The sequence below is a fragment of the Tympanuchus pallidicinctus genome, unplaced genomic scaffold, assembly GCF_026119805.1.
Source record: "Tympanuchus pallidicinctus isolate F22 unplaced genomic scaffold, pur_lepc_1.0 scaffold10, whole genome shotgun sequence".
In the NCBI taxonomy this organism is placed as follows: Eukaryota; Metazoa; Chordata; class Aves; order Galliformes; family Phasianidae; genus Tympanuchus; species Tympanuchus pallidicinctus.
The window spans coordinates 4,262,566-4,281,599 of record NW_026294619.1 but is presented as its reverse complement, the minus strand read 5'-3'; the positions used below and the strand labels follow the sequence as shown (position 1 = coordinate 4,281,599).

Sequence of the window (19,034 nt, the reverse complement as noted above, 5' to 3'; positions counted from 1 at the left end):
TATCATTCTATAGATGTTTATTGTGAGGCCTCAGAAAGCTTTTAAACAATGAAGACATTAGCTCTCTATCTCACTCTACCATCCTCTGTCATCCATGCTGTTACCAGACTGTATCTCTGCTGCAAAATCAAAAGCACTGTGTGTTATATTCAATTCACTCTATGTTGTTCTGTTTGATCATATCCTATTCTGTGATTTTCTGAGAGGAGAATTTCGGGGTGCCAGGTGGCTTAATTTTCTCTCATACTTACGTAGGATGACAGGAAGGCTTTTCAATAGAAATTATTTTTCTATTCCTCATACAGGACAAAAACTTTGTAAGAACAATAGTATTGTTAGCAGTCTTAGGACAGCCTCAGCATGCCAAAATTATGAGAATCCCACCAAAGTCACAAGACTGATTTCTAAAACTACACTAGTCCTTCTTTTATAACTTTTCTTGCTCTCTCAGAACGACAGAATGAAATCAATATTGCCAACAAATGCAACTTCAGTAGGGGAATACTGATCTCATTCTGACTGACTTTTGTGTCCAACAATCAGTTTTTTTTCTGAAAACACACCCAACATTTCCTCTCAACCAGCTCTGCCTTGACATGACTTCCTACACGCTCTCTCCCCAATCCCTATGGCGGTTTCTGGAACACATTCCCAGCTGCAAAGGTCCCTACTCTGTGTATATGATTTTCTTTCTTAGACTTCGATATGAGAGAAGGAGAGAGCCAAAGTGTTAGAGGAGAGTATAGTGTTCTGTCTCTTTTGTGTAGCAGAGAGGATTGTCCATCATATCCTGGGGATACGAGAAAAGAAGACCCTAATGGGGCTCACTGCCATCTCCTTCTCACCACTGACAGCTGCTGCTTGCAAGGTGACTGGAACAAAACCAGCTCAGGAAGAAATGAAGAGTAGTTCATCACTCATTTTTCCTGCCTGTTTGCTCCAAATTATCTTGGAACACAGTTTATTGTTAGTTTTATAAACAATCCTCCTGGTTTCAGCACACCATGCCTACTTCGAAATGGCTTGCCTTCTTGGGCAGGTCTCAAACTCTTCCCCTTCCTTTCAGCTCACTGCTTCCCCTTCTGTTTTTACTGGTGTGTGTGTGTGTGTCAATACTCTGATAACATGCTCTAATAAAAAGAAAAGAAGGGGCCATAGATGCAACTTTCACTTTATTTTGATGAGGTTGTGGCCACACTGAACAAAGTGAGCCAGAAATCTCAGTAATGTCATTTTGGCCAATACAACACCTCTTATGGGCTTGAGCTATTCACACTCCTGTATAGCCTGTAGCACAAATCAACAGAGCCTCTTTTATATTCTTCTTCTTCTATTTCTCTCTGACCTTAGAGAAACAGAGAATTGCTATAGGGCAACGAACTCTCATTTTGCCCTTGACACTTCTGCAATCCATTTCCCTGAGCTGGGAGACCCTTTCACAGATCTGGAACCTCACCAGCATAGGGAAGAATTAATATAATTAAGAATTAGACACAGGGTCTCTAAAATGGGAATCGTAACAATGAGTAACGTCACAAGAGTGCTTTCAGAATTAATTCATGTAAGTAAAGCACTGAAAAGATAAAAATGTAGGAGCTGTCATATCAGATTAAACCATGTCTCCATCCAGCTGAGCACCCTGTGCGCAACAGAGAGCAGCTGTACACTCAGGGCAGCAGAATTAGGGTCCCTGCCCCATGCAGGAAGGGAGTCCAGTCTAGGCCCAGACAATGTCAATTCTTACTCCTATTTTATGACTTAAGGAGTGAGCACGTATAAGCTTTTCCAACCCACTGTCACTAAACAAAGTGGTTTTAAAGGAACTAGTTCTTGCACAGGACATCTTCTGACCAAGAGTTTCTGCTTACAAGTGAAAGAATCTAAAGCTATCTAATGCACTTCAATGCAAATATTATTAGAGAAGTTTCTAAAGTCCAAGATGGAAACTCTGGCTCCGGCAAGGAGAAAGAGAGTGACCGCAGAGCCTGGTGGTTGGAGCTGTGATATGAAACCTGGATGGGTCTCACCCACACGGGGAGCAGCTGTTGGCAGCTGAGCCATTGGCTCTCCTGAGTTTTCAAAGAGTTTTGAAAATTCTTTATGAAGAAGTTCCTGTGCCAAGACAAAAGCACACTCCAAAACTTCAGATGTTTTCGCTGTGAGGAACTGCTGTTTCCTGGACAGTTTTCCTGTATGTCCATGCATTCTGCAAATGCCTGAAGCCTGTACATGAATGCTAACATCAGTTGTGGCAAAGATCATAATTCTCCTGTGAAACTTCACTATTTCAGGTAGTTTAGCACTTTTCTTTGATTCTTGTAATTTTTGAAGCTTTATCAAACAGCTTTTCTGAAAAGAAATTGGATGGGTTTGGATGGGTCTGTTCGCGTGTAAGGGTGGAGGCTTTAAATTTATTTTTACTTTTGCACTGAATGAGCAATGTTTAATACAAGCAATACAAAAACGCAAGACCCTATTAAAAGACAGCCACTAAGTATTTCTATGTGTGATTTACTCTATCCTATACTCTACTTTAGGAGAGAGAAAGCAAAAAAAAGCAAAACAAAGATAATTTGTGAAAAACCCAGTCCGTCATACCTGTCCAAACCAGAAATGAGCCTTATATTACTGGGACTGGATAAAACATTGTCAGTGCTGGATTATTACATAAGAATATGTTAGTGCTGTAGCAGGAGTGTAGTCTTTTAAGATGTGAAAAAGCGTTATCTAACCTCTCTGCAAAGTTCAGGAAGAAGAGCCATATGTCCAAATAATCATTTTCTTGGTGGTGTTTAACATGTCAGATTTTTCAAGGGGCCTATTTCAAGTAAAAAAAAAAAAAAAAGTGTGAAATGCATTTTTATTTATTTATTTATTTATTTATTGCCAAAAGCAGCTCATTTTCAAGCTTGCAAGGAAACAAGAAAAACAAAATCAAATGTCAAGTAGATTTGCTCTTTGTTGTAATTAATACGCAAGCATTTGCTTGTAGATGGTCCCAAGCATGTAAACAAGTAGTGCCAGTTGTGGTGCCACTAAAAACGAAAGTTCTACGAGAATCAAAGGGCCAAGTGTTCCACCAGGGAAAATATTCAAGTCAGTGGCCCTGTGCCAGTTTACATCAGCTGGGGATGTGACCACAACGGAAGGACGGCAGGAAACAGGATGGGGGAGGATGTGCCTCGTGTTGGCAGGATTGGTCCTTGCATGCTAAGAGCAATGGAACAGCAAAGGAAGGTAGGACAGGCTTCTTCAGAGTGGGAGGTGGGCAGTAACTAACCAGAAATAAGGAAATTGCAAAATCTTACATTGTACCCTGTGTGTATGCTCAAATTCTGGTCAGGGAGGTTAGATGAGATTTCTGTTTGAGTCAGAGCGATGCAGTGGATGAAAAGGCTGCATCTAGCCAGGGGGATTTCCTGAGTCATGGCAGACCAGCTCAAGACACTGCTAAGAGGCTCGTCTTCATGAGAGTTTTTGCTGCATCTGTAACACTTTGCTCTAGGTCCCCTACAGCTTTCAGCATCACACCACAGTACTACAGGTACTGTGCTGAATGCCTGGTACAAGACCAGGCATCTTCCCTTCCTTCTTATTTTTTCAAGCCAGCAGTTAGGTCTCCAGGCTCTGTCTTTGAGGGCTTTAATTGAGGGGGAAGTTTTTCTCAAAAAGACTGAAGAAAAATGAAAAATTTCTTGTTGAATATTTGCTCTTCTCCTCCTCTCCCCCACGTTGTCTTGTGGAGGCATTCAGAGAGAGAGGGGAAAAACAAGAGGGGGGTATTTCTCTTCAAAGGGGCTCACTATTTTTCCTGAAACGAGATGCTGGAAACATTTCATCACTGAGGGCTGTTGACTTGAGATCTGCTCGTATTTACATCAGAGTGATTCAGTAGCAATTCCACTGATGTCACTAGAAGTGCTCTGGCATCTTGTGGCCCTCACTCAGTCAGGTAAACTGACTGAAAATGTCCAGTGGAACCCACTGTGATATCACCTCTACACCACATCACGGGATGGATGCAAATGTGAATTCAGGGCAGAGAAAATGTAAATCTGTACCAACTTTCCATCTGAGATGTTCAGTATATTGCTGAAACTTGAATGTTGGAGGCAGGAAGTGGGGCAAAGTCAGGTCAGCAGAAATGGCTACCAACAGGGATGAGTGATAGCAGGAAAAAAGAGAGCTGTGGCAATATACGAGAGTATATTTTTTTGTCACTTATTTTCCTCACACCTGTGTGCAATTTGTAATTCTCTCCTATTACTCATGCCACTTCTGAATTTAGCCCTATAGATTGGAACAAACAATCACCTTCAAGCAATATAACAACTTCATTTTGAAATTGGTTTAAACGGTGGATTAGGTCAAGATTAAATAATTAAACTACAGGCCAGTAGTAGGTGTTTACTCTACATTAAGTTGGCGTACCACTCTATATTAAGTTGACAGGTATTACTTTTTAATGCTTCGATGTACTCAATAATTATTAACATTACATTGTAAAATGGCTGAATAACCATCACCTCAGAATGCTAAAGCTAACACCTCCAAATTCAATCTCTTCTCCAAAGAGTCTATGAAGAGTTCAATCTTTCAAATGATCAGCTCCAGGAAGAAAGTGAAGAATGGAACTACAAAAGATGAAGAAGGAAGCTGTTAACTCTGTGAGCATCAGCACTCAGTCAGGTTGTATGATTTCAAGTAAATGCTATACTTCTGTTTCCTCACCTCTACATAACAATATTATCTAATTAATTAATTGTGATAAAGACCACACATAAAGATGCATTTCAGCAAACAACTTGAAGTAGACATTTCCAATGATTTCACAGAAAGTCTCTTAAAAATGACCCTTATAATAAAAGAAATATGTGTTTAGGCATTCTGTCAAATCAAGAACTGTCCTTCAGTTTTTCCTCTTCAGTTAAATGGTGAAAATATGATTTATCTGCTCAGGGAATCCCAAGGAGAACTAATTCATTAATAGTTACCCACAGGAACCCCTCAGGCAGAAAGTGTTGGAGAATGCTGTCACATTAGATACTACCGATAACTGAGGTAGAAAAGGACTAGAGTTCACCTTATAGAAAGTTTGGTGATTCACCGTAACAGAACCGCAGGAGTGAGCAAAGAGTGAGGGAAAGAAGGAGGGAGGATGAAAGAAGGGCACATTTTCAGAGGAAGTAAAATCAGTAAACATTCAGAAGTGGCAAAAGGACTCTATAGGAAATGAGAATACTGGAGATACATAAACTAAATGGACTGCTCAAATGTCATATTTAAATGCAAGTAGTCATATTAAGAGTCGGGAATCATCTGTCTGGGCTAGAGAAGTATACATTTGGCATTAAATACAGCCTTTTCCTTCCTGTAACACTTAGAAAGGTACAAACTGAAATGGAGGAAGAGGAGGGCTCTTCTGATTTACAGCAGCAAATCTTGTCCTCCTGTGTATTGTTATTAGAAGATCAGAAATAATACAGACAGAAGATGGCGTGTACATTATAGAAATAAACTGGAAGCAGCATTAGCAGTTAGTAAGACTTCCTTTCCAGCTGCTATTGATACGAATGATGCTCATTGTGTTGGCAAAGGGAAGGAATAGATGAGTAAAAGTCACTTTTTCTTCCCTCAATTCTCAGATTTGACAACTACCAGGCTACACTATTTCACTAAGAAAAAGGCCTGTTTTTCACTTAATAGCACAGGAAGTATACAGAGAAAGTCATTTTCAAGGTCAGAGGGTTGTTTTGACATTTAAGAAATACTAAAACAGATTTTGGCTTTTAAATCTGTAAACCAGAACTACTTCCTGACCTGAGAGACAACCTGCCAAACTTCTAGCTGACCACAGACTTCTCAGGGTAAGCTGGAATTATCAGGTATGTGATGCCGTCTAGGTGCCTGCCTCTGTGAACTTAAAATGAAATGTTGATCAACCTTAGAAAAACACAGTCTCTGACAGCTTTCATACAAGTGACACGTTCTCCTTCTCACAGTAACTAGAGAGGCAATCCTTTCTTTAATAACTGTGTTGGTACAATATTTTGCTAACTACTGGAGAATTCAATACTTTGAGATGGGAATACTAATGAAAAAAAAATGAGAGAAATAGAAACATTTAAGCAAGTAGAAGCCAAATATTTTATTTTTATTTTATACCAAGGCTTTGATCCTCCTACCAACCCTGTTGCAATACAAACCAATTTCATTTATTGCTCTTTCTGACAAGCCAGAGATCTCCAAGACTGCACAACTGCAAAATCCCAGGGCAAACTTCAAATGGGCTGACAGAACGATTCACAAAGAGCATGCACAGCATGCACACGCTGGTGAGTTACACATGCACTGCCAGCACAACCTTGCTGGGCAAGCTCAACATGACTTTGTGCACGTGCAGTAGAAAAGGGTCATATTGCTGTTAAAGACACACAACAGAATGCTTCACAATGCTGCCTGTTGCTCTTACAGTCTTTTCTGCCTGTGCTCATGGTTCTGTTTGTTCAAAAAGGGGTTGTAAGCCAGTTATGTTGCTCAAGTTGAAAGGTTACGCTTGCCTCTCATTCCAAAACAGCAATTAATTTTGCTGTTTCAAGTAGGCAAGAAAAAAAACAAAAATGTTCATTGTTTTCCTTCCATATTTATTTTTTACTCAATCCTAACAAAGCTTGAAAAGAAAGAGTCCAAAAAGGTGAGAGCTGGAGGTGCACAGGCAGCCATGCTAAGCCATAATTGTTGAAGTGGAGGAATTGCACAGAAGATGCAGAGTTTCCATTGCTTCTGACATGCCTCCCATATGCACCTGTACTGTTTCAAGTGATGTCAGTTGTTGTATTCAAATTATTGTCATTGGAAATATTTTTTTAAGACTTTGCTCACTGGGATTTAGTTTACTTCTCCTACTTCAGACAGAGTTCCAGTGCAACTGTATTCAAAGATCTGTTATGCTTTTGGTTTTTTTTAAGTGTTGCTCACACTTGTTAGTGGAAAAGCACAGAATTTGCCAGCCTGCAACTCTGTCCTACTGACACTGCTCTCAGCCTTACAGGATGCGGTTCTATCTCCAAGTAAGTATTTATCTCCAACAGCGTAGCTCACTGACTTCTGCCTTCTACTACTCCTTCTGCTCTTTTCTCTATCTAGTCATCTCAACATATCAACCTCTGATTAACAAATATTTTAAAATCATACAATCTAAAAGATGACTTGGGAAAGCGAGAAGAAATGAGTCCTGACAAAAATAGCCAAGAACCTGAAAATTCCTTCTGCATGGAGTGTAGATGTACAAGAAGGAGAGATGTGGAACGATGCTGCTCAGCATTTGACTTGTTTTTGTATGAAAATCAGAAAATATTTAAATGCAACAGTGGAAATGTTTTGGGCCAGAAAAATTATTTGCATGATTTCAGAGAAAGAGAAACTGCTAGTAAATTTAAAGAGCATAATTTCCTCCAAATGCCCAGCTAAAGGCTGGTTCAAGTGGTCATTTTGTTTGAGAATCACAGAATATCCTGAGTTGGAAGAATCCCAGAAGGATCAGCAAGTCTAGCTCCTGGCTCCGTAAAGCACCAGCCCAAATCCAAACACTATTTCTGAATGCACTGTCCAAACTCTGCACTCGGTGCCCAGCGCCCTGTGGTGCAGCCCCTGTCCCTGACCCCCAGCTGCCCTCCCCTGACAGCTCCATGCCGTTCCCTGTCGCTGTCACACAGAGCAGAGCTCAGCGCTGCCCCTCCGCTCCCTGTGAGGAGCTGCAGCCGCCAGCAGGCCTCCCCTCAGCTCCTCTGCTCTGGGCTGAGCACACCATGGGACCTCAGCTTTTTCTCACACACCTTGCCCTCCAAACCCTTCCCCATCTTCATAGCATTCCTTTGTTCCTCTTATACCTCATTGCCCAAAAGTTAACACCCTGATGTTTGGGATTTCATGAGGAGCGCCAGAAGAGGTACAGAGCTGTTGGCTGCAGCTCAGTAGAGCAAGATGGGAGAAGCACATCGGTGCTTCTGGGAGCACAGGCAGCAGATTGTTGCTGGCAGGAGAACAAGGTTGGCTTGTTGCTAGAAGCCCTGGAAACACCAGTCACCTCAAAAAGGCAAAAGGTGAAGAGCAAACAAAATGGAGGCCCTTCATGAGCAAGATGGTCAATACACAGAGCACTCTGATGAAGCTTTCAAAAAGCTTAAGAAAGATCAGCGGTAGCTGGCTGTTCCGGGGGAATGTGTTCGGATAGGTGTTCCTAGCTGCCTAGATACAATTTTTTTCTTCATATGAATCCACAGTTTAGGTGAGCAGATTAAATCTAACTAATTCTGGGGCTGCTGCAAATGTGCCTGTGAAATGGCAAGCTGAAGTCTCCCTGATTATTATTATTTCACAAGGACCTCAGATCAGCTGTGCTTCGAAAATGGAATTACATTTATGGCCCAATGAAATATCAGCACTGAATCCTTAACCTGGGGTTGCTGCTGGAAATCTGCTGCATAATGCGCAAGACAAGCCGAGCAACGCTCTCAATCTCGGCATCAGCCATCGTGCAGAGCTAAAAGAGGGAGCACCATGAAGCCTGTATGATGGGCAAGGTAAAGCAACAGCGCTCTGTGCTTCAACAGGGAGAGGGTTTCTTAGATGACAACAGCATTTCTACAAAACTGCTGATAACAGCCGAGCTTCTAGATGGAACAGCAATCTGAAGAGCTGGGTCATGATTACTGCTAATATGCAGAGGGAGAAATGAAGGCAATGACAGGAAAGCACGAGATTCTCTCAGCATCAGAGGGTGCATTTCTGCTAGGACTCAAGCGAAAACCCACGTTTTGATCCCAATTGCAAGCAAGCCACAAGCTCATATTGCTTTTACTACAAACAGATTTCCCTGCACCATACTGTACTTTTCTTCTTGCTGACTGTTCAGTGTGGTCATCCAAAAATACTCTTATTTGTGTTATTTTTCACACACACCGCCCTAAAACAAAATTCAGTATGAAAGAAGAGCAGTTTCCTCCAACACAGCTCAACATCCAAACTAAGCAGCAATAAAATGGCATTTATTCACCAACTGAGGTTTCAAACAGTAAAATGATTGTTGCTGAGCTACAGATCGGACTGTTTTCTGAATAAGACCCCGGAATACATTGCCAGTGGCAGCTCTGTCACCTCTGTCACCATCTCCTGGAGGAGGACGAGTGTGCACATGAGTGGGGCTGGGGACAGTACCGGAACGCAGGAGCAGAATGGGGCAGGATTCACCTTTGGTACTGAGGTGGGAGTCAGAAAGAGGCAAGCTGGGTACCTAGTGTGGGTGAGACTCTTTCTTCACCTGCTATGGGAGATGGAGAGGGACGAGCCCTGGGCTCCCCAGTGCCAAGCACGCCTGGGAGCAGCTGCACTTCAAAAGCTGAGCAATCTGAAGGCAGGGGGGTGCTAAACATGCTCACATTTTCTTCCTACACAAACTTTGGCAAGCCCTGCACCTTTCTCTGTGTCTTTGTTTTCCTGTTTGAATATGTGATATTCAAATGAAATATAAATATTAATATTTGATTAACTCACAGCTACAAAGCTTAGTTCCTTAAATTCTAGTACAGATCTTTGAAATCTTTGAAAAACCAGATAAATATGAATTCTTTTATTTTTCTAGCATTACATTAAGGACTGTACAGTCAAAGTTGATGAATTAAATAATCTCTGTCTATATTTGCTTATATCTTTCTGAAACTGTTACCTTTTCAGCAGAAATTTCTCATGCCTTGTCTCAATTCAGAAGTGACATTTTTGGTAAAGCTTTGCAAAAACTCATTCAGCTGTTTTTGAGTCATCCAAGTATGCAAAAAACAGTTTCCAGCTGTTAAGTTTTCCATAAGCCTTTTTTTTTTTTTTTTTTTCTCAAACATGCTTGTATAATTATAACACAGCTTTGTTTTAAAACATCAAACTTGACACGTACATATTCCTGAAAGAGAAGTAGCAGCACTGCCATGTTCAAAATCGTTTGGTTTAGAAATAATAAGGCTGTTACCACATTAAAATATCTTTCTTTTCCTAAAGATTCTACCAGACTTTAAGCTAGTTTTCTAACTGTGGACACGACTGAAACTTCTCAACTTTATAAATAAAAAAAAAAACAAACAAACCGAAAACCAAACCAAAAAACCCCAAGCACCAAAAATGAAGGAAAAGAGTCATGATTCTTGCCATCTAAGTAAGTCTAAGTAAGATGCAACACAGGAGACTGGCAGGCTCTAGGAGGTGGCTCTGTCCTGCCTGTAGTTTACTCTGTATACACAAACACATTTTGAGGAGAATTGCTGTAGCTCTGGCACTGTCTTCTCGCTCTAGACCTATGGTTATCTGCTCTCCAAAAGTTCAGAATTGTTACTTATGGTAGATAAGGACACTGTATTGTTCCCCTTACCATTATTGTTCCCCTTACTGTATTGTTCCCCTTACCATTACCATATTGCCAGCCCTCACTGTGCTGGCAATAGCTTTCCATAAGGGTTCTGAATTCAATTTAACATTGATACTCCTGCAGTTTTAATTATAGGATCTTGCCATCAGATTGAAGAAGATTCTTTGCTTATATTCTGCCCAGATAAAAGTGCAAGGACATGATATCAAGCAGTCATTTATTTAAACACTTCATTTAATCTAAGGTATTTCAGTTTTTGATGCCTTAGTGAAGTAAATATTGGTTCTGAGAATATTAATGGTGGCTGAAACAGGAGCTGCAGTTTGATTGATTATTGGATTACAGAGACTTCACCATCAAAACTATTTTCTCATACGATGATGTAAAGGCATGTGTGACTTTTCTGCCTCGTGCAAACCTATGGCCTCAGCATTCTCTGGTTAGGTTGCAGTAACTCTTTCTGTGCAAAAGGAAAGTCACTGCATGTGCAGTTTTTTGTATAGGGCTAAACTCTGTGGATTTGTAGAGCCAAGAAGGAACTCCTTAGCTCTTCTCATTTCAAGAAAATAGCAGTACTTTACTCTCATCCCTTCTGGCACATATTCTCCCACTGTGCAGGTGTGAGGCCAGAGAGGCTATCAATGTCAGTGACATGACAGTGAATCTGAGATGACAGCCTGACTCATCTGAAAGCAAAAGACACAACTCTGACTGGCTTTCATGCAGAGCAGTGTGTGCATATGTGCATGCGTGTATCCTTCCTCACCTTACACTATTTGTGTTTTTATCTGTACAGCTGTAACTCATGCCCATTATTTTTGAGAGGCTTTCTGAATCTGTTTCAAATTACATCACACATATAGACAGCGTTCAACAAACCAAATGTGATCGTAACATAATTATGGGGAAAAACTCAGCAGTCCTACCCATCACATTTTCTTCTCTGGGTACTCCATTGCCTGGGTAAACCTACAGCTAAGGATCGTGCAGTAGAAGACTCAATTGTCAGAAAGGGGCAGAGGTAAGGTTCCTGTGGGAACATTAACTCTAAATTTCCTGAATTTACAGAGATTAAAATCTCAGTCTTCACATCACATTAGCATACTTTTTGTGCAAACAGAACATGGTCTAGGCAACTGCATTGTTTCTAAAGGAAAAAGTATATTGTTGGGTAGATAAGTGCCTGTGCACATTTTGGTAAGTGTAAGCTACATCGTTCAGTTCTAATCAATTCTGAAACCAACCAAAGTGGAAAAAGTAATAAAAAATAAACAAACTGTAAGCTATACTGTATGCTCCACTACTCTAAGCATCAAGGCCGAGACAAAACAAGAGTAAGAGTTTGCCATTTGCTGGTTTTTAATAATCACAAGAAGATCTGCCAGATGCACTCTTGAAGAGCTCTGTCTGTCTGGACCAGGTAGATGCTGCAATACACAAAGGACTTCACATACAGAGAAAGAAAGAGTGTTCATGGACAATGATGCAGCATTCTTAATTAAGATTTTCATTACTGATACATACATTAAGGTATTGCTAATGCAAGTGCCCAAGCACTCTCATGTGCAGGTATATGTCTCTGATTCTATCTCTAGAAAACCTTTTGCAAATCACCAGAAACATTCACCAGCCAAGGCTCAAAATCAGCTCACCTGCCCTTTGCTGTTATGACAATGAAAAATAATAGATGATATTTTATTTGTCTGACAGATGAGAACTTAACACTTTGTAGGTGTGAGAATGAATAGGATTCTGCAAGACTGCTACAGTCTATTGAAACTGATTCAGATCTCACATCTGTTTGATGTTAATGTAACATCAGGAGCTTCAACAGCACAACCATAGCAAATGTTCAAGCAAAAAAGAGAAAGGCATACAGGCAAATGGAAAATGGGATAAAATGCAACGTAAGTTTGCCAAAGGTAGATTGTAGTAAACTAACCTGATAACTTTCTTTGATAAGATAACTGATTATTCAGACAAAGGAAATGTAGTAAATTAAATCTATCAGTAAAGCATTTGATATGGTATCACAAGGGAAATTATGAGGTAAAATGAAGATTAGCAAAAGGATTGTAAAATGAGCAAATGCTTACCTGAAGGGGAGTGTTGAAAACAGAATTATCGGGCAAGATAAAGACTATTTTTTCACAATTATTAGTTTAAGAAAATAGCATTTTCTAAATTTAAAAGTTTGGGAGGAGTAATTCCACAATTTTGCTTTCTGAGACCCCTCAAAAGGAGGGGACAAGAAAGAGGAAAAAGAGGGAGCATGCTAAGCAGCCATAAAAGGACCTATCAGCTTTAGTAAACTTGTCATTAGCGATATTTAGGCATTATTCACTTTTGCAATGAGACATTTTTTGTGACGTTTCCATGTTATTTCTACAGTTTTGTCCTTTGGGAGAGGTACAGATCTCTCAACAGTTTACATGTGCATTAAGCATCTAGATCAATTCTGTGCTTTTGAAGCACTTTTATTCCCAGAACAGGAAGCAGCTTCTACTACAGATCTCCTAGCTGAATGCCCAGGTCTCTCGCTTAAAGACTGGACCTTGCCTTACAGCAAAATGCTGCTTGAATAAGATGGGGTGAGGAAAAATATTATGTGAACAAAAGAACTACACAAAAACAAACAAACAAACAAACACAACCCCCACTGCTTCTCCTTGAATTACTTGCATGCTTTTCTTGATCTATTCATGCTATGATATTTTATGGATTTCTTCATTAGGGCAAACTGAGTTGACCAGTAGCAAGGCTATAATGCCGTACTGGCATAATCTGTGCCACGATGGCATGCATCAAAACATAGGTAGGCAAAGATGGAAAGTGAAGACAATACCACAAAAGTCACAGTAGAAAGTATCAACATGAGGTTAAGTTGCAGGCTCCAAAAGAAATCATCTGGCAGCTTATTTTCAATAAGATTGACAATCTTCCCTGAGGCATGCCTCAGTCTACAGGTAATCCAGTGACAAAAAATGTTACCTTCCCATTAAAGTTCATTGGAAGAAAAGAAGAAAAGCTGCATTCTTCCTTTATTCTTCTGTGGCAGAATTTAATTTCTTAATGTCATAACTAGATCATGGACACTCAGCAAGAAATTCACACCAAGCGTTAAAACTTGAAGGATTTAAGTGCAATAATTGGAAAACAATTTGTGAAACATACTGTTCTTTGAGGTTGGTTATATACTGATCATACATTGTAGGTATTCTTCACACCCTTCACTGCATACTGCAGAGCATCCAGACTGTAACACATTAATTTCTGTCTTTTATCTAAAACATAGTTTACTGCAAGAAGCAAAATTCCATTAATCCCTTTTGCAGGCATCAAGTATAAGTGAAGGCAGATTTAAACACACATCCAGGTCCAAATGTTGCAACTGATCCTTACTTTTGTGATTGGTTAAAGAAAAAATACCTTAAATTGTAGGTATTTGAAGTTGGAATCCTCATTTTGCTTCTGAATGGCTCTCAGCCATTTTGCATATCCATCAGAAATTAAAACACTAGAAAACAGCATTTGGAAAACTGATACAGCTACTCGATTAAATTTAAAACTCAATCTGGTGAAAGAGGAGGGCAAGACCTATTAAAATCCAAAAGCATTTGCTCTCAGTTGTGTCAAAAGTCTAATACTTTGAGCACACAGACATATGAAAATATTACCTGGGGGGCTCTATTTGTGAATTATATTCAGCATGATATGATCCAAAATGATGGATGCAGCAGCGAGCAAGAATTTCAGAGGAAGAAAACATTATTTCTTAATATGCTGTGAATCTTTTATATGCAAGTTTTCCCATTCCCATCAAGAGGTAAACTAGCCTTCACAAAGCATGGCCTGAAGACTAATCAATGGTCTTCCATGAGTGGCCTTTCAGTATCTAAAGAGGAGCTAATAAGGGGACAGAGTCTTCAGCAAGGTCTGCGGTGATAGAACAAGGAGAAATGGCTTCAAACTTAAAGAGGGTAGATTTAGGTTAGATATAAGGAAATGGTCTCTTACAGGGAGGTTGGTGAGGCACTGGAACAGGCTGCCCACAGATGTACTGGATGCCCCGCTCCTGGAGACGTTCAAGGCAAGGCTGCATCAGCCTCTGGGCAACCCGATCTAGCTGTGCATGTTCCTGTTCATTGCAGGGGAGCTGGACCAGATGACCTTTAAAGGTCCCTTCCAACTCCAAGGATTCTACGATTCTATGTTTTGACATGTACAGCTGTGCAATGGCTCACAGGAAAATGTCTGGTAGGTGGCTTACATTTGTTTTTTTAAGTGAGAGTTGGAGAGAATAAGGAAATGCATGAGATACTCTGAAAAGCTCATTTTCAATCATGGCGTCCTATACATAGGATATTTAGCATACATTTGGAGACGTGGTCTGGCATTTAGACATCTGTGAGTACTAGTATTTCAGTGACAGTCTCAACAGTCAAATTTATGACCTTTGGATAAAGAGGTGGCTTTTGGGAAACCATCTATTTCTGGATACCTGGTTTCATAATAATCACTCCTTAGTGCTACTTGCTTTTAGCACTTTTTTTCTCCTGCCTTATATCTGTTGTGCATTTTAAGGAGACAGGTAAACAGCATGATGTTAAAGTTCAGTGCATCAAAGAGAATTTTTAGATAAGGAGAAGGACTAACAGCATTTTTCCAAAAAAAAAAAAGAGAGAGATGTGATGGTATAACAGCAGAACAGCAACACACTTGCCCATGTTGGAAGATAATTTACCATAACTGCAAAGAGATTATTCTGAAAAGCTCTGCCACAGTCTGTCACTGTGCCATTTTGCACAGTGATTTCAGACCTAACAAACTGGACCGTCTTAATATTTGGATGGCTGATGTTTAAACTGCTGTAGGCAGTGCTGATACTGCTTCAGTAAGGTGTTTTTTTCTACCCAAATAGATTAAATGATGCTTATGTGAAGTTAAAAAAAGAAAAAGTGCAGGGGCCAATTGCATTTTCTTTCTGTCACTTTCATTTTTTCTAGCTAAACCTAAAATACTATGCTTCCAGAAGTTTCTATTTTAAAGTCCAATTTTTCTGTGGTTACCTGTTGAATTTGTTACATTTCAAGGAAAGCTAGCACTCAATACATTATATTACACTAATTAGATGAAAAATAACTCAGAACAAAAGGATCTCCAATAAGCATAATTGTGGAAAAGGGTGACATTTTCAGTTGTCACGCTAGCCAATCTCAGATTCAATCTCATTCAGCATCAGAGGATATTTTGTAGTCACTGCAATTACAGACAGCTTGCTTACATTCCCCTGTCATAATCCACAGACAAGCTTCACATCTATGGATAGTCACTATTATTTGTTAACTTAAAATAATGCTTAAAATAATGCTTAAACAAAAAACTTGCACCACATTTTGCCCTTTTTTCCCTTCCCAGCTAATTTTATCATTTTCTGGATATAATCTATTTTTATTAAAAACGTAAATATTTTAGAACAAAACCATGAACTTTATCAGAGTCTTTTTTTTTTTTTTTAATGCAAGTGTTTTGCCTAAGTCCATTTGATGGTTGTCTTCAGATAAAGAATCAAGGTTGAAGTTCTGGCACTTGTATAAGAACATTCATCCCAGAGTGATTCTCAGTTACACAGTTTGATTTCTATAAACACTTCAGAATGGAATTTATCCTCCACTTCTATTTCTAGCTTGTTTCACCGTTTCTCTCACTTACAAATGCCAAACATAGGGGCTTTGCTCATGTTCTTTCTTTTTTGGAGAATTCCTTCTCTTCAGGAGGCATACAATAGCTGGGAAAGTACTATCCTTTTCCTGTCTCAAATTGCTGTGTAGGTGACCATTCCCTTTGAACAACTCCTTATTTTCTTGAGTGGATAAGCTGATTCTTCTGGACAATTTGCATGTCAATCTATTACATTAAGTATGATAATTCTTGAAAAATGCTAGCTCTTGAAAGCTGTTGTAAATATGAGGCTTATTACATCTAGACTTTTTTTGGCATTTTGCAAATGTTCATTTTTGATTCATGAATAAGCTTGACCTGGAGGTTATTATTCTCCTCTGAAGTAACAGAGAGCTTCTTAAGAAACTTGAGAACAGAAAAGATGCCTCCTCCCTGTTCCTGTTCACTGTTGCTGTTCTCAAGTTCCTCATCCGCTAAACAACACTAAGCACACAAACCAAGTAAAGGGGTTCAGATGCTACTAATTAGCAGATATTTCACAATGATGGTTCAGAGTGCTAACAGATAACAGTTGCTGATGAACAAGTACCAACAGCAAGAACATGTATATAGATAGCAAAGACTATTCAAGTATCATGATGTCTGATAAAGTGAATGCGTACTCTCAAAAACTGCCAACTGGTAGGCTGGAACACTGCTGGGTGTCTTTTGACACACGAATCGCTGATCATATGATGGATGGTTCTCATAACTATGATGAGATCAGTAAGATGCTGCTCATCTTCCCTTAGGTCATCATTACTTGACCGAATATGTCTTCATGAAGCTGAAGAATAAATGGCACTTTTTTTTTTTTTTTTTTTTTTTTTTAAAAGCAGGACATCAAAGCAAGAGAATCAGAATCAGCACAGAATCTAATAGGAATAATTTTGGAGTTCACCCCCAGCTACATCAGAAACCTATTTCAAGGAAATGAACAGATGTTCATGGAATTAGGTTAACATGACATGCAACTTCTCTATATCTGGATCACTTTGGGGCATTTCTTCCAAGCACTTACCCAAAGCTAACAGTGGATAACTCTTCAATATTGTATGGGTTCCACCTGAATGGGTAGTGCTCAAGAAGTAAAAAGAGTATCCTCTCTTTTTAGTAGCTATCTATCTTACTGCAAAGCACTTTAGTATTGTCAATAGCTGTTATGCATCATAGACAATACGACAGAAAGGCTCAAGAGTGATTAGATGACTTTCTTCCATTAAAAGGTCTATTTTCAACAAAGAATCCACCTGCTTCTTTTAAACTCCTGAAAACATTCTAATGGAAAAGAGATTAATCATATTTCTCTTAAATGGGAATACTGCCTAGGAGAGAGAAACATGAAATCCCTCCACCTCTGAAAACCAGATGACATACAGATAAACAGACAGGTACATAACCTGGAGGAACAATGAATAATCATCAAGTTGTAGGTAGAGATACATGAAGAAAGTCAAGCAATGGGAAATGAGGCAGAATACAGAACAAATCCACTATTATCTACAGATCAGAAACATGCTTGATAGGTACCATTAATAGCTTCTAATGCAAACATGTCCAATTTGATTTTTTCTGTTATGAAAAAGAACTTAAAAGATCAGAGACCTGAAGGACCTACCTTATTAAGAGAAAGGAGAGAGCCAGTATAAACAGGACAAACTTACACACATGCCTGAAATAAATTGAGGATCCTACGGAGCTTGTTGAGTTGAGAATGGAGAAGCACAAAGAAGCCCTCAACTGTAGAATAAACCTGACTTAAAGGAGCAGGAAGGTGTGCGAGTCTTGCTTTACAGGTTAAGAAACAAAGGCAGACATTAGAGAAATGGTTTATTTGTGGTCACACAGCGAAGCACTGTCTGAGATGGATTTTGGCTCTGGATTTCCATGTGCAAATGCAACATGAAGCTCGTTCATTGCTTCCATCCAAACACTTGTACACGGTTCCTCACGCTGCTGAGGCAGAGCATGGGTACTGATGTGCTTGTACCAATGCTGATGGCATGCAGTTCCTGCCACAGACATAAAGGGCCTCGTCGCTGCTACAGGAAGTGTTAACACAAGCGCACTTCGAGGCCCTGAGCATCATTAACAGTTTTTATCGATATTATGAAGTTCTGCAACAAAAATAATAGGATTTGTCAGGGGCTGTTATGAACCGCCCCTGCTGGATAAATACATAATACATGATGGCAAAGGTCTGATGGGACTTTAATCAATTGCCTTTCTGAGTCAAATAAATGTCACATTAGACGTAAGCCATGTTGTATTCTGTAGGGGCCTCTGCTCCCCTCGTCTCACAGGCCTGACACTGCCACAGGGAGCTATGCACGCGCATAGACTCCTACTTATTTGCAGCAAATATATCAGAGCACAACGGGAACAGCGTGCTGTAAATTACAGATTTGGGACACCTTATAATGAAAGGAGAAGGGGAACAGAAAGAAATATGGGGCCATCACTGGCATGAGAGGTCAGCTCAAATACATCTCTGTGGTAGCTGGCATTGTCATCCCACCTTTGGCAGTCACTGAAGCATAGCTCATGTTTGTGCCCATAGGGTGAGGGAGAAGCAAGTGTGCCATTTCTTTGTGCGTGTCAAAAGTACCAAGTCAACTTTAAATGTTAAACACACATAATTTAGGTTTTCTATCAGCAAAAGAAAGCTCTTTGTTTCAGCACACACCTGAAAAAAAATCAGAATATCCCTTTGCACTTCAGCATTCCTTTGAAGAAATTTCAACAACCAGAACTCGACTTGAACATAAATTTGCAGGTTTAATTCCTCTTCCAAATATGAAAGAGCTATTTTTCTTCCTGTGCTATGTTTTTCTCCTTTAATTCCAGGCAGCATATTAACAGCCATCTACTTTCCTCTCTGAGCAGGCTGTAGGAATGAATT

The 19,034-nt window shown here is 39.7% G+C and overlaps 1 protein-coding gene across 22 annotated transcripts in view; it reads right to left on the bottom strand.

Annotated features, from left to right (window-relative positions):
* The window catches only part of ZBTB20 (zinc finger and BTB domain containing 20), a 466,833-nt gene that overhangs the window by 116,148 nt on the left and 331,651 nt on the right, over positions 1-19,034 (bottom strand). Inside the window, exons 9-10 of one of the 22 annotated variants that reach the window (XR_008211401.1) lie at positions 10,450-18,144; positions 281-10,409 (exon numbers count right to left, since the gene is read on the bottom strand). The exons of 20 other annotated variants lie outside the window; for them this stretch is intronic. The gene's annotated coding sequence lies outside the window, so the exon portion shown is untranslated. Of the gene's footprint in view, positions 1-280; positions 10,410-10,449; positions 18,145-18,166; positions 18,749-19,034 lie in introns of those variants that run through there. One more of the 22 variants, XR_008211404.1, reaches the window with a different exon arrangement.